The sequence below is a fragment of the Pseudochaenichthys georgianus genome, chromosome 23 (assembly GCF_902827115.2).
Source record: "Pseudochaenichthys georgianus chromosome 23, fPseGeo1.2, whole genome shotgun sequence".
Taxonomy (NCBI): Eukaryota; Metazoa; Chordata; class Actinopteri; order Perciformes; family Channichthyidae; genus Pseudochaenichthys; species Pseudochaenichthys georgianus.
The window spans coordinates 8,022,946-8,038,386 of record NC_047525.1 but is presented as its reverse complement, the minus strand read 5'-3'; the positions used below and the strand labels follow the sequence as shown (position 1 = coordinate 8,038,386).

Here is a 15,441-nt window from a genome sequence, read left to right as displayed (position 1 = left end):
ACTTTTGAAGCTTCGACAGAAGCGTCAGCTAATCAAATCAAATGCCATTACAAGCTCTAGCCCAGGAGTGGCCAACCCGCGGCTCTCGAGAATGCAGATCCTGCAGTACTGGAGGCGGGTTTTACGGCACTCGCGATGTGACAGTGAAGGGAGAGATCTGCTTATGATCGGCAGAAATATAACTCAGATAAAACCGTAATAACTCAATATGATGTTGTCAAATCAAAATGGTAACACTTTGCAGTGGTATGTGTATGTGAGAAGGCCTGCTCCCGGAAAGCTGGCAGCTGACACAGAAGGACTCCCGAATTTGGTGATTTGCGGTAAAGAAATAAACAAGAGAGAAAGTGCATCTCTGTCAGCAGAGCTTCTGTCAGTCAGAGGGTTAGGTACAAGTTGAAATGTCATGTGAGGAGAATTAACTAAAAAACACTTCATTTATTTGTAAATGACGGTCATGAATGTGTGTGAGAGATACAGGCAGAATAAAGGCCAGGCATATATGTGTATGAAATTATGTGCCCTTTCATGCATTTGAGCCCCTTCCACATCATCTGCACATTTCAAGAAGCAACATGCATAATAAGATAACTACTTTTTTCAAATGTTTTGAACTGAGAGTTTGTGTGTGAGACACAATATTAATGATTGACAATAACTGGCCTCTGTCAATATCATGGACTGTGACATTTATAGGAAATCTGGCTGAGCGGAGGTATATGTTTCTGTGAGAGGGCGTGTGTGTCTATGGGAGGGTGTGTGTCAATTATTGTTCATTTTTAGATTTTAATTTTGTATGTGTGAGAGATAGAGAGGAGCACACATAAAGGCTGAGAGCAAAAGAGAGAAGGAGAGAGAGAGAGAGAGAGAGGGGACATACACCCAGCATGTGTGCCTGTGTGTATGATGTGGCTCTTTGCAGTAACACAATAAAATGATTGGCTCTTTACCTCTGATTGGTTGGCCACCCCTGCTCTAGCCAATCAAACCGCGTGCTTGTGTGTCCGGAGCGAGAGATTCATGTGATTGGTTGTTGGTCGAGTTTCAGACACGCCCGGAAAAAAGATTCTCTCTCTTTTTGTCCTGATCCATTTATATAAAAACCTGTCTGAAAATGAGCTGATCCGATTTTGGCCACTTTATGATGTCATAACGATTATTTGGCTCATGTAACCATTAGCCAATCACCAACCAAGGTAACCCCCCCCCCCCCCCCCACACCTTATCACCTGAATCTCCTCCTAGAGCACCATTGTGTGCGCATTGTGTTCTTTTTAACCAAATATCTCTCAGAGGGACGTGGGGAGTGGCACTTTTGAAACAGGGCTGAGACAGAGGGGATTATGGGATGCTACAATTATCTGTTTGATATTTCAGCCAAACAGTTCAGAGACATGTTTTGTATCTGACACCTATATTGATGAAAAACAGTATAATATGGGACCTTTAACATGTTTTTTTGGTGATCCATAATGGGGGCGGGGGTGGAGGACTGACATCCTCAGAAGGAGAGAGGATTACTGGTTCGAAGCTCTGCCATGTGAGGGGAGTTAACAATAAAATGTGGAGGCTGGTTAGAGAAACAAACACAGCATCAGTTAAAAAGCAGAAATGAAAGATACTCTATCCATTTCAATTAATCACCACGATAAGCATCTAACACATCTTGTTTCTATAACGACCAGACATGATACAGCTGGAAAATTGCAGATGTGATGTGTTTTCTCTCCTGCTCTGTGTTCTCAAGAGGATATGTCCTGTGTTGTTTCCACTTCGGCCTAATCCAGTGGTTCTCAAAGTGGGGGGCGCAGAGGCATGCCAGGGGGGGGCGCGAGAGACCAGGAGGAAAAATGGTTATATATAAAAAAAAAGAATAAAAAAAAAAAAAATCATAATTTGAAAAATGATTGATTAAAAAATAATATGATGCAGTACAGTACTATTACGTCTGGGTCTCTGTGTATCATTAAAGCTCGGCTCCGTGTGCGTGGAACGAGCCATTTTGTGTGCGCGAGAGAGAGCGCACTGGTACCGGAGATCGTTGTTGTTAGCTTCTGGTGCTATCGAGCTACGCTAACGGATATAAGGAGTTTTTTCAACAACAAAGTGGAGGAGAGTCCTCTCCTGTCAGACTGAGAGACTCAGTGAGCTAAAGGACTCTCTCAGTGTTATCTCAGTGGGTCTCAAATGTTTTGGTCACCATTAATGTAAACAATTATTTCTGAGGCACACACTTATATGATCATTATAGTTATAAAAAAATAAGAGAATAAATGAAAAACAGGTATGAAATAGTATATGACAGTAAAACAAGAATAGAGTTTAAAAGGGTGATTTGTAAAATATCCATAAAGAAAAAGTAAATCTGTTTACAGTTCTGTTTCATATGGGTGTTGAGAGATGTATCCATATCTCTTCATGTTGCTCTCAAAGTGCACCAGATTGATGCTTTTAACTTCAATATGTAAAAATAAATCTTCCCGGGGGAGCATGCCCCCGGACCCCCCTATGTGAGGTCCACACACCACCTACAAAAATAGCACTTTACCCCTGCTTACACCTATATGCCGTGAGCTGATTATCGAGCCTTCATTGTGACAGTCGCGGGTACACTGTGTGTATAAAATCATTTCTGACCCCTCCCACCCAGGTCACCATGTCTTCCAACTTCTGCCCTCAGGGAGGCGCTACAAGTCACTGTCCGCCAAAACCGCTCGCTTAAAAAACAGCTTCTTCCCCTTTGCAATACGGACACTAAATGGACTCTAAATAACCCCAATGAACAATAATAATCCACCACACCTTGAATTTTAAGTTATTATATGTCTTTGCCCTGTGCTGTGTGTTGCACTTTTTATTGTCTGTTTATTGTATGTTGAACTGTATGGAACAAGCTGTAATACTCTGCACTGAACACGAATTCCACCAGCCTGGCTGTGTGGTCATTAAAGATTCTAATCTAATCTAATGCGTGGGGATTGTTGCAGTAGAAAATTCCACTGTAGCGACCGGTACATTAATGGGAAACCCTAAATGTTTGAGCACCCTCTATGAAACGTCAAGCTACCGCACAGCAGCCCCAAAATAAATATCTGGCGCCGCCACTGAGCCTGACTATTTGTGTTGGGGGGGCCCGACTTTTTTTTTCTGACAGAAAAAGTTTGAGAACCACTGGCCTAATCTAAGATGGAGATATGTTTATGCATGAGTAAAACTGTAGCGGTGTGCAAAACTGGACCTTAAGTGTGTATTTCTGATTGTATACAGATAAGGGCTATTTTTTACTAGGGCTGTGCAATTCATCGTATTTTAATCTCGATAAAAAACGATTATTTTGCTGCATTCCCTTTCGCAATGATGCTCTCAATTTGTCTTGCGTTATACATCCTGCGTTATACATCCTGCCCGTGCGTGCACTTTCACCCCTCCCTAAGCCCTCTCAGCCAGGTTGTGTTGTGACTTGCAGTCTGTTTAATAAATCCATAAAAACCATAGACTGTATATATAAAATATAAACACGTTACAAGGGAAGCTTTAATTGCTGTGTCTTTACTCTCCGGTCTCTAGCGTTCAGTCAACTTTCACTAACCTCGTCAAGCCGGAGCCTCTTAACTACTTCCGGTTTCCGGATAAGGGGTTACCAAAATAAGAGAACTGCGTGTAGCAGTATAATGAAACATTACTGTAACATCCCGTCATGTCTGCTAAATCATTCATGTCATGTTAATCAGGTTCATGTTATTGTTTCACGTTTAGTTCATAGCCCAGGTTAGATTTATGTTTAGTCAAGTCTTTTTGTTCACCTGTCTAGTCCTGTCATTGCACTTCCTGTTTTAATTTGTACTTACCTCTTGTCTCTCATTTCAGCCCCCCTTACTTCCTCCCTATAGAGGCTTCTCAATACTCAAATTTCCCCTCCTCGACTCCCCTCCTCGATACTTAGACCCGCCCACAGGAGATGCGAGCGGAGGACCGAGGAGGGGAACCGAGGAGAGAGGAGGGAAAGCAGCAGACGTTTAAAGAAATGAGAACTCCTCTCCTCTGAGCGGTCATATTAAAGCGACGTCCGTTCATTATTACGTGGCAACAGCTGCATCATCTGTCGAGTGTTTTGTCATATTTTATAATCTCTGCTGGATCAGCTGAACATTGTCCCCCCACATATTTACTTTTAATTCATTGAGAGTGCGGTATAATGAGACAATAACAGGCTACAGATGCGGACACACACACACAAATATATTTATATAAATATATGCAATTTAAAGTATGAGAGCACTCTCATAATAACGTAACACAATCAGAGACTGGATATACCCCCCCCCCCCCCCCCTCTCTCTAGTCGCTGAAATGGGGAATTGAAATTACGGGCCAAAGTTGTATTAAAAGTATTAAAAGTAAGGACATCAAACCAACTGAGACCCGTCTGTCCGCCGCATCTACGCACTGTACAACACACACCTACACACTGTACCACGCACACACCTACAGCTCCTAAAGCATAATTAGGCTACAGCCGTTGTGTATTTTATTATGTGAAGCACTAAATGGTTTTAGAAAAATATCGACTCTTTGTTTGTAGATATCTACTAAACTAAAGCAAATAAAGAGAGTAGGCCTGTTCTACTGAGTGATATATATTTTACACACTGCTCTGCTTTCTGCACGGGCCTCACAGCTGTTCTCACTGTAAACATCGCTAAAGCAGGTTCTAAAATAATATCCAGGGGTTGCAGAAGAACAAAGTAGCAAAACATTGAAATACTTAAATAAAGTACAATTATCTCAAAATTGTTCCCAAGTATAGTACTTGAGTTTATGAATTTAGTTACTTTACACCAGATGCCATAAAGATAGAAAGACTCAGCCTTGCACAGAGGCATGACAATAGATTTTCAAAATGCTCAACAGTGCTGCCAAAATTATAAACTTATAAACTGACACAATTAAAATAAATGCTTTTATATATTTCTATTAGATGTGACTCTTTAGCGTTTCTGTTATTATTAACACTGCTGCTTTAGTTGTTTTGACTGCTAAAATCCTCTGTTATTCCTCATTTTAAAGCCGATATTCCATGGGGTCGGGGGGCTCGGGTCCTTGTCACCTTTTCCATACCCGATGAGTTTGCATCCCTGATAATACTTAGTAAGGAGGCCATAATATTTTTGACTCATGGCTGAAGTTAAGTTTCTCCAGCTCTCCCCAGGTTGGCAAAAGAAATGCATCTCAAAATGCATTAGATTGATGCTTTAAAATATAGAATATTCAAAATGTTCTTCCGGGGGAGCATGCCCCCGGACCCCCCTAGAGGGATAATATCCTTCTCACCTTTTTCACCCCTGACCCGTTTTCATGCCTGCCAGGAACTAGAGACCTGTTTGCGCTGCCTGGTCTTCCAGAACCAGGCATCCTGGAGCAAGCACCTGATGTGGGTGGAATACGCCCACAACACGCTTGTCGGTTTCATGTCGGCAAGATCAAGCCAGTCAGGGAGAGCTCATTGGTGCCCGCCTCTAAACCCCCTCCACTCCCCCAGATGGTACAGGGAGGTCCCGTCTACGCCGTAAAGTTTCTTGTGGACTGGGATGGGTACGGTCCGGAGGAGAGATCGTGGATCCCAGCGAGTTTCATTGTTGATCCGGCCATGATTAATGATTTTGATCGGGATCACCCAGAAGTTCCTGGGACGTCAGAAGCCGTCCCTAGAGGGGGGGGTACTGTAACATCCCGTCATGTCTGCTAAATCATTCATGTCATGTTAATCAGGTTCATGTTATTGTAGAGCTGTGCGATTATGGCAAAAATCATAATCACGATTATTTGGGTCAATAATTGATATCACGATTATTTTAACGATTATTCATTGACCATTTATTGAACTTTAAAACAAATAATATTTTACCAATAAACAAGATCAACAAATATGTTGGAGCGCACTTCCAAAACCATACTAAACATATATTATGAATATGATAAATAAATTAGACCAAAATAAATTAAATCAAATATGTTGCAGTGCACTGTCACAACCTACTGAAAACTCCTTAACATATAGCCAACATTTTGGTAAAATATATTCATTATTCCACTTAGTTAAACGTTGAAGGCTGGCCAACCGTCATGGTCCAGAAGTAACAGCAAATAAATGTTGAACTACAATTTAAGACCAAATAAAAATGTTTAGGCCACCATGGCAAATGCTGGTAGGGCTGCTCATGTCATCTCTTAAAGATGTTTTGCAAGAAACACCAGCCTGTTTACATAGTCTGGTTTCAGAGATGAGCACAGGCAGGTGACAAGCCACCTGTACTGAAGACCCTCAGCCACGCCCCGACACATGGGGTGACGCCGGCCAATCACAAAGCTTTGATGCGTTCAAGTGCATTATTCTGGCACAGGAAGATTATGTTACAGGACATTAACGATAAAACAGAATATTGTTGTTCTATTTTTAGACACATCTTGCGATCGACTGGTTGAGCACCCCTCGGCTAGACCATAGGTCTGTTGTGGTAGCAAAGTAGTCAGCTGAAGCCACATCTCTCTCAACTTCCCCACGGCATTTGTCATATAGTGCAGGCAGCGCAGACCTGCTGAAATAATACCGGCATCGCGTAATGCTTGTCCAACATGTTGACACGTTGCTTAAAGCCCTGGTTGCTAACAGTGCTAACTGGGCACATATCTTTAACGATGTGAAATGTAATGGCACCTGTAATATCTCTGTGTCTCTGCGAGCTTCTCGCATAGGCCGTTGCTCTGTACAATGCGTCCTGAATCGATGACTGTGATGATGTGGTAAATGAAGTCGAGCGGGCATCTGCTTTTTGTTGTATTAATGCCCGGTCGTATTGCACTTTGTGGTTGTATTTCAGATGATTAAAGAGATTGGTTGTGTTAGCGTGTGGTGCCAACACAACCTGGTAACACATCCTGCACTGTACTTTGTTTTGCTCCACGTCGGACTCCTGAAAGCCAAATTACTTCCAAATAGTGGAAATAGTTTTACCCTTCTTTTTAACGAGTTGCTGCTCTTGTTCTGACATCTTCGCTCGCGCTGAACACTCACAACACATGTCACGCCCACGTGGCTGAGTGGGCTTTTAGGGAGGGGCGAAAGCGCACCCAGCAAAATAATCGTATTTTGTCAATTATGCTGTTTTCATAATCGTCGCAAGCCATAATCGTAATCGCGATTAAAATACGATTAATTGCACAGCCCTATGTTATTGTTTCACGTTTAGTTCATAGCCCAGGTTAGATTTATGTTTAGTCAAGTCTTTTTGTTCACCTGTCTAGTCCTGTCATTGCACTTCCTGTTTTATTTTGTACTTACCTCTTGTCTCTCATTTCAGCCCCCCTTACTTCCTCCCTTTGCGTGTGTTCCCGCCATCGTCAGCGTCTGCCCCGCCCCTGATTGTTTCCACCTGTTCCCAATTACCTCATGTATAGATAGTCCTGTCTCCCTTTGTCCTGTGCCAGTTCGTCTTGTGCCTTGTGCCATTAAGAGAGCCAGCTTATGAAGGTAGATATGGTGCAAAATGCGAGAGCGTGTAAAACCTGATGTGAGCACTTGCAGAAAAAAAATCTGAGCTTGTGTGCATACATTTACACTTGTATAAAATATCCACGTAACTGTGAACCAAATGTACACTTGTATAAAATATCCACGTAACTGTGAACCAAATTTACACTTGTAAAAAATATCCACGTAACTGTGAACCAAATTTACACTTGTAAAAAATATTCACGTAACTGTGAACCAAATTTGAAGTCACAGAAGAAAAAAAAAAGTTTTGTAGCTAGTAGAAAAAAAATGAACTTAGTGATGAAATGTTCACTTGCAGAAAAATACATATTTTTTAAATATATTTTCCATTACAACTGCAACTTGGTTATTACAACCTCTCAAATCAGTCATTACAACTTGACGAATCTGCTCTGTGGAAGTATAAATCGACAAATCTGCGGTCTTGACTTTTGCTACACTTCATGCGATAAATGTGTTGCAAAAGTAATTTTCACCTGTAGATGTGGGGGAGGGAGGTGGGTTGGAGCGAAGGGGCGGAGCTATCAGAACGACGAGGCTTGGGTCAAACACAGTCACAGCCACAGACAGGTCGAATCGGATGACTGCGGGGGGGGGGGGGGGGGGCCTGCTAACGGTTCGTGTCGCTACCAGTCTGCTGACATGGCGCGTCAATCAACGGTAAGTGTTGCCCATTACTTTGAATATTATTATTGTGATTGAGGATTAAATCCGCTTTGAAGACCACCGTTTTATATCGTGCAGTTTAGCGGCAAAATAACATCAGTTAGCCAGCTAACGCTAGCTTTGTTGAGTTTATGCTAGCTAAACAAGTAGTGGTTGTAGTCTACAGCAGTAATTAATATAGTATAGCCAACTGCTTTGGCACTAACGGTTGATAACCATTTATGAAAATAAAACCAATTGAACTGTACTGAAATAATGACACGTTTTATAATTGTCTTGGGCTCCTGCTGTGTTTTTAAAGCCTTTGCAAATTATCCATGCTATTTAGCTAACGTCGAAGTAGTGTATGTGAAATCAACCTCACAATAAGATGTGTGTATATTACAATTATTAATGTCATATTTCAAGATGATTACTTAGATATTACAATATGGTTCGTTGAGCTGGAGTTCATTATTGAGCTTACACGTTAACGTCACAGTCATCTGAAGAACAAACCCAAACCGTGTTGTTTTTATTAATTGTATTACCAAATGGGTATCAAATAAACAGTAAGCATTGGTAACCCAACTTCCAAAGTTACAGTAAAATAAAAAGGACCCTGACTCGGACAATACACAATCCAACATGTTCAACAGAAGAGAATCAGTTATATTGTTTGTACACATGGTTCTTTACATATATATCTGTTTGTTTAAGGTGTCCAGGTGATGCAGACAGGCTGGACCCGAGAGTGAGAGACAGAACTGGACTCCTCACGGCAGTGAACTTCAGCACAGGTACAAAGACTCTTTTTTTCATACTGTACAAAGAATCAAGAAAAATATTGATTTAAATAAATGAAGTATTGACTTTAATACACTGATATACATTCCATTAAACAATACTAAATACTAGATCACCTACACATCAGTGAAGTTGAGGGTTTTTTCCATGCAAAAGGTTACATTTAGATGTTAACAAGCAATATGACTTTGTCAGCTTTCTAATTTAATGTATTGAAGGCAAAGATATTTAACACATAGTGAGAACTGCTACTATTTATCTCTCAATATTGTCTGTAAAAAACGTGGTCAAAGTTATTCTTTCAGTGAGACAACAGAGCAAGCTTCTACAGTTCCACTACGTTTTGATAACAGTTAAATATTATTTTGATAATAACATATATTTCAATGTTGATGAATTTCATAATGTTCATTCATAATCTGATTACAATTAAAAAAATAATTATATCAACACACCTCTTTCATAAATAACACACTTGTTCTGCAATAATGTTTTATGTTTCCTGTCATTTTTGATAGGAAAGGACATGCCTGAAAGACACGACTCAGCATCTCCTCTTTCTCTGAGGGTCAAGAAGAACATCCAAGAGGAACATTAAAGGCTGATGTTATGAGATTTTAAGACCAGTACAGGACATTCACTAAGAAACTACTTTTATTGTGAAAACAAAGATCTGCACACCGAATATTTTTGTAGTCTATCAGGACCATAATTTGTTTGTGACGCTGCCTGCACCTCAGAGAAGGGGTGGTTATAGTCAGGCTTATAATGTGTGGCGAAAAACACAGTCAGCTGATGGGATGCATCTATTTCCACATCTACACTCCATCAGCTGATTATTTCTATTTGCCTCACTTTATGAGCTTCACATCACTTGTGCCTTGTACCGCAGAGTTTGCAACATCACAAATAAATGGGGCCAATCTTCAGTCAGATGTGAATGTGTAATCTAACATTTTCAGTAAGAATAATGGACAAAAGGAGTGCAAATACAATTTATTGAAATGTGAACCAAAAGTTAATCAAACATGTTTTAAATAAAAAGCACATATGGACAGAAGGTGTAAACCTATTAAATGTATAAGTAAACACATTTAGTGAAATAACGTGACAGACTAGGCCTGTGCAGGTGGTATCAGCTATGGTATCAGCTCCTCCATCAGGCCTGGTCCTCCTCCATCAGGCCTGGTCCTCCTCGCTGAGGAAAGACCCTCAGTCCTCTCCAAACCAACAGACAGGACGTCCATCACACAGGGAGGTTTCTCCCTGAAGTCTCTGTAGCCCTCTGGACACCACGCTATCTCAATCCGTCCACACTGAATATGAGAGGGGAAAAATGAAAATAATAAATGCTTTAGACAATAATAAATATAAAGTTAACTGTTGAGTTACTCAGTTTTTTTAGATTATCAATACTATTACTGTATAACTAATATCTCAGGTTAAGAGGCACATTCAAATAAAGATTGGTCTTTAAATACATTTTGTCTTTTGAATTGTTTGTCTAAAGTCAAGGATCTAGAACTGGTACTTAGATTTAATGATACAGTCTGGTTATTATGCTGTTTGGAGGAGGCATCACAGGTAAGAGTACTAACTAGCTACCATCACATGTACCTTACCCCCTGATCCCACCAGAAGCGTCTGCGCTGCGGCTGCGACGCGCTGCGACGAGCTGCGACGCGCTGCGACCTCCTCCTGCGTCATAACCCACCAGACGCGTTTCAAAACGTTGCGGAAGCAGAGCGTCGTGTGTGCAGCCGCGCAGTTGTTGTTGATTTTGGAATATTTCCTGGACATTTGTACTTCTACAAGTAGTAGGCTACGTAGTTAAATGGTTTATGTTTGTGTCTGTTTAAATCGTGTTTATTGTTATTTCCTATGTTGTGTTGTAGACTACAGACACAGTTAATAATAATTGTAATATTCCAGTTATAAACGACATGAATCAAAGATGTGTTGCTGTATTTTAGTGGTAAAAAAATATGCATTCATCATCATAATTATTCTATATATATATAATTTACAGTGCCTGTAAACCGGAGGAGAACGCTGGCATGTATTCTCCTACTTGAAAGATGGTGGTGGGGGGGAGGAGAAGGAGCCGGTTTTGGGTGCACCCCCTCAACCAGCAAAGCAGACAACAAGGTGATTTTCATCACTTCCTGCCTGCGCTGCGCCGCGTCAAAAATAGGATTCATCCTATATTTTAGAAATTCCTTGCGGCGAGGAGCTTCTGGGACGCTTTGAGCCGCGGCGCAACGCGGCACGGCGCAACGCGGCACGGCGCAACGCGGCACGGCGCAGCGGGTCTGGTGGAATAGCACCCATTGACTAGAGTGGCCGCGATCGCTAAAAACGCCGCAGCGCAGACGCTCCTGGTGGGATTAGGGGGTTAGCTTGACTTAAATGTATTAAACGTATAATTAAGTGATATCAAAATATAAATAACTAATGTCATGCAAACATATTAATCAGTGGCGAGCCGTGACTTTTATACCCAGGCCCTCTGACCCCCCTTCCCTCGAGAAAAAGAGATAGATATTACGTCACAGGCGTATACTTCAGCGGAATATCAAAACAGCGGCCTGGGGTGCAAAACGCATCAATGACAGCGACCCTCTACCACACAAAACAACACCATTTATATAAACACCTATCATGACAGGGCACCCACAGGCCAAGTAACAATTACAAATGAATTAAGTCGGCACGGCGGCCCGCATTGAAAATGACTTTGAAAATGGCCTACCTTTGATGATCAAATCACTGAAACACAAAGTCCATCCTCCTGTCCTTTTGGATGAAGCACTTGATGGCGGGGTCATGCAGCTGATCCTTTGCCACTCCAGTTTATCATTGTAACTCAATCTTGAAAATGACTCGGTTAATAATTTCGCAACGATGTCATCACTATCACTGAAGTGAGCCATCATGAACGAATTTATGCTAATTATAAATCTATCGATTAGATTTATGATTCGAAAATAATAAAAGTAGGGTAGACATGTGGATATTATCCGGCTGAACAAAACGTACATTTATCTAACCGGTTCATTTTCCACAGATCTTATTTCGAGCTATTTTCCAAAATCCTATGGAGAAATTCCATTGCTTTCTGTCGAGGGAATCCGAGCGCAGCTTACTTCCGGGTTTTAGGATGCGTCACTGCACCACTTGCATAGACCCCATAGACCTCACAGCGGGCGGAACTTGTCATAAATTCCGCAAAAATAAAGCCCGCCCATTTAGAGGGAAGATATGATTGGTCAATTGTACTGTCATTTGACATTACTCTCTCATTGAGTTACTATAGCGGGCCCTCTGTGAATGTAGAGAGGGACCAACAAGCTCTCCCGTCTTCACAGTCGCAGAGACGGCATTTAACCCTTCACATTCCAACAGAAACTGAACAGGCAGATTCGAAGGATTTATTTCTTTGGAAATATTATTTTAAATACAATTAAATCAAGTTATTTTGGTAAAACTAATGAAAAATGTAACAACAAAAATATATTTGAAAAGATATTTTAAAAAAAACGTTTTTTTTTTTAATGTTTTCAAATATTATTTTTTAGAATATCTTAGGCCCTCACAGAGGGCCCTGACGGCTCGCCACTGATATTAATATTGACTTGATTCCAGAGTTGAATTTAGCACAATTGCATACAAACGTGAAGGGATTTTAAGATTCTGAAGTCTTCGTTCTAAATAGAAAATAGCATGGATAATTTACAAAGGCTTTAAAAACACAGCAGAAGCCCAAGACAATTATAAAACTTGTCATTATTTCAATACAGTTCAATTGGTTTTATTTTTCATAAACGGTTATCAACCGTTACTGCCAAAGCAGTAGGCTATACTATATTAATTACTGCTGTAGACTACAACCACTACTTGTTTAGCTAGCATAAACTCAACAAAGCCAGCGTTAGCTGGCTAACTGACGTTATTTTGCCGCTAAACTGCACGATATAAAACGGTGGTCTTCAAAGCGGATTTAATCCTCAATCACAATAATAATATTCAAAGTAATACTGGGCAAGTAATGGGCAAAACTTACTGTTGATTGACGCGCCATGTCAGCGGTAGCGACACAGACCACTCTTTCCCAATGTAAGTCAATGGGAAAAAGTGTTTCCGGGCCAGCAACCTAAAGGAAGTGTAGTACCGCCGTTTGGCCACAACGAATATTCTCCAAGCGGCAAACTCTGGGGAACAGCCGGGAAGCCAATACGGAAGTGCCACACACTGCAGTTCATACATGGGCCACTAGGGACTGGCTGCAGAAAGGAGCAATTTCCATAGACCCCCATGTTAAAATGCCCAACTTTACAGCAGAAAAAAACATGTTTCTACCCATGGATGCAATAAATATTATTATCGATATAGATTCCAACTTCATGATTATGAATCTGTGAGTGAATTCTTTTCTAACACAACCCTTTTATTTATATTAGGTCTTAAAGTTTTTGCATAAATTAGGGCGTGGTCACGTTGATGGACACGTACATGCCTCAGCTAACAGCAACTTGTCCACTCTGCTAGGCTACAACCATAGAGGCTACAACGTTAGTTAGTCATAGTACTGTACTTGACCCTTTAGCTTTAGCCGTGTTCGTGGTGATCGTGCCTGTTAGGGAATATTGTTACAAATACCAGACAATTAAAATGTCGTGCTGTGCGCTTGAATGTACTAACAGAACTTCCAAGAAGTCTAAAATGATAATAGTATACATGTTAACCCGTTCGCAGGTGTTTGTGTGCTTGGTAGCCCTAGCTTGTTACTTATTAGCCAGCTAAGGACATAACCCTTTATGCATACTTATACATTTTAGTTTATGATTCAGCCTTGGGTAAGACTTTTATAGTCTATGGCTTTGACGCCCATAATGCTAAACGGGAGCAAATGTTAATAGGGGACCCAATTATCCTAGTGGTGGCCGTCGGAGCTAACGGAGCAGCAGGGGGCTAGCTCCAGCCGGCGTCCCGGAGCTAGCCCACTGCGGCTCCGTTAGGTCCGGGCGGTGGAGTCCGTCTTTTCTCAACGTGTGAATGACAAGCATTAAGAATAACAAAATATAGCTAATTCTCTTGCAGATTGTCTCACTTGATTATGAATGTAACGTTTATATAGGGGAACGACTCTGTTAGCAGTAACTTGGCATGCATGTATTTCATGTTAGCTTAGCTTCTTAGCCTGAGCTAGCTCTGTTTACTTCCAGTTCGGAGGCAGCAGGTCCCGCCTCGGCTCCGCCTCTTTTCCCTTATTTGGAGCAGGCGGGATTAGACTCTGACTTCACAGTCGAGCCGTTAGTGGCCGACTCCGCCTACTAAGGGCTTCACGGCAACTCTGCAGAATTCTATGGGTGACGTCACGGACACTACGTCCATTTATATATACAGTCTATGATATTCTCATCAGATTCCGGCGCACTTCCTGGGGGCTTGCCCCCCACATCTACAGGTGAAAATTACTTTTGCGACACATTTATCGCAAGAAGTGTAGCAAAAGTCAAGACCGCAGATTCGTCAATGTATACTGCCACAGAGCAGATTCGTCAAGTTGTAATGACTGATTTGAGAGGTTGTAATAACCAAGTTGCAGTTGTAATGGAAAATATATTTAAAAAATATGTATTTGTCTGCAAGTGAACATTTCATCACTAAGTTCTTTTTTTTTCTACAAGCTTCAAAACTTTTTTTCTTCTTCTGTGACTTCAAATTTGGTTCACAGTTACGTGGATATTTTATACAAGTGTACATTTGGTTCACAGTTACGTGGATATTTTATACAAGTGTAAATGTATGCACACAAGCTCAGATTTTTTTTCTGGAAGTGCTCACATCAGGTTTTACACGCTCTCGCATTTTGCACCATATCTACCTTCATAATTAAGAGAGCCAGCTTGTCACGCCAAGAGTTTTTGTACTTTGTGATCATAGTCAAGTTTATTTAGTTTGTAGTTTGCTTTGCTATGTTTTGTCTCTCAGGAGTGATTTTTTGTTTGAACTTTATACTTATTCAAAGTAAAGACCTTTTGAACAACAAACTTTCTTTTGCGTCGTGCGTTTGAGTCCAAGTGTCTGTCAAGGTTCCTAATAATTACAGGTTGTGAGTGACATTAGTTATCATATTTATATATGTTTAGTAGTTTGTGGAAGTGCGCTCCAAAACATTTGTTTATCTTTTATTGGTATTTATTATTTTGATATTATTTATTTAAATGTAGATATAAATCTATAATTTAACTTTTGTATTGGTTTTTCAGTTGAATTATACTTAAAGTTCAGGGTATTCATACTGTTCAATTATAATTTTAATTTGTTTTAAAGTTCAATAAATGGATGTTTTCAAAGTCAATGAATAATTGTATTTAATAATCGTGATATCAATATTGACCAGAAATAATTGTGATTATGGTTTTTGCCATAAT

At 40.6% G+C, this 15,441-nt stretch overlaps 1 protein-coding gene and 1 long non-coding RNA gene across 2 annotated transcripts in view; both read left to right on the top strand.

The window, feature by feature from the left end:
* st8sia1 (ST8 alpha-N-acetyl-neuraminide alpha-2,8-sialyltransferase 1) overlaps positions 1–15,441 on the top strand; it is a 31,375-nt gene that overhangs the window by 2,131 nt on the left and 13,803 nt on the right. The gene's annotated exons all lie outside the window — the stretch shown is intronic.
* LOC139432972 (uncharacterized) lies at positions 8,158–10,385 on the top strand. Its single transcript, XR_011642541.1, has 3 exons — positions 8,158–8,212; positions 8,918–8,997; positions 9,523–10,385. It is a non-coding gene; the product is annotated as an uncharacterized lncRNA (long non-coding RNA).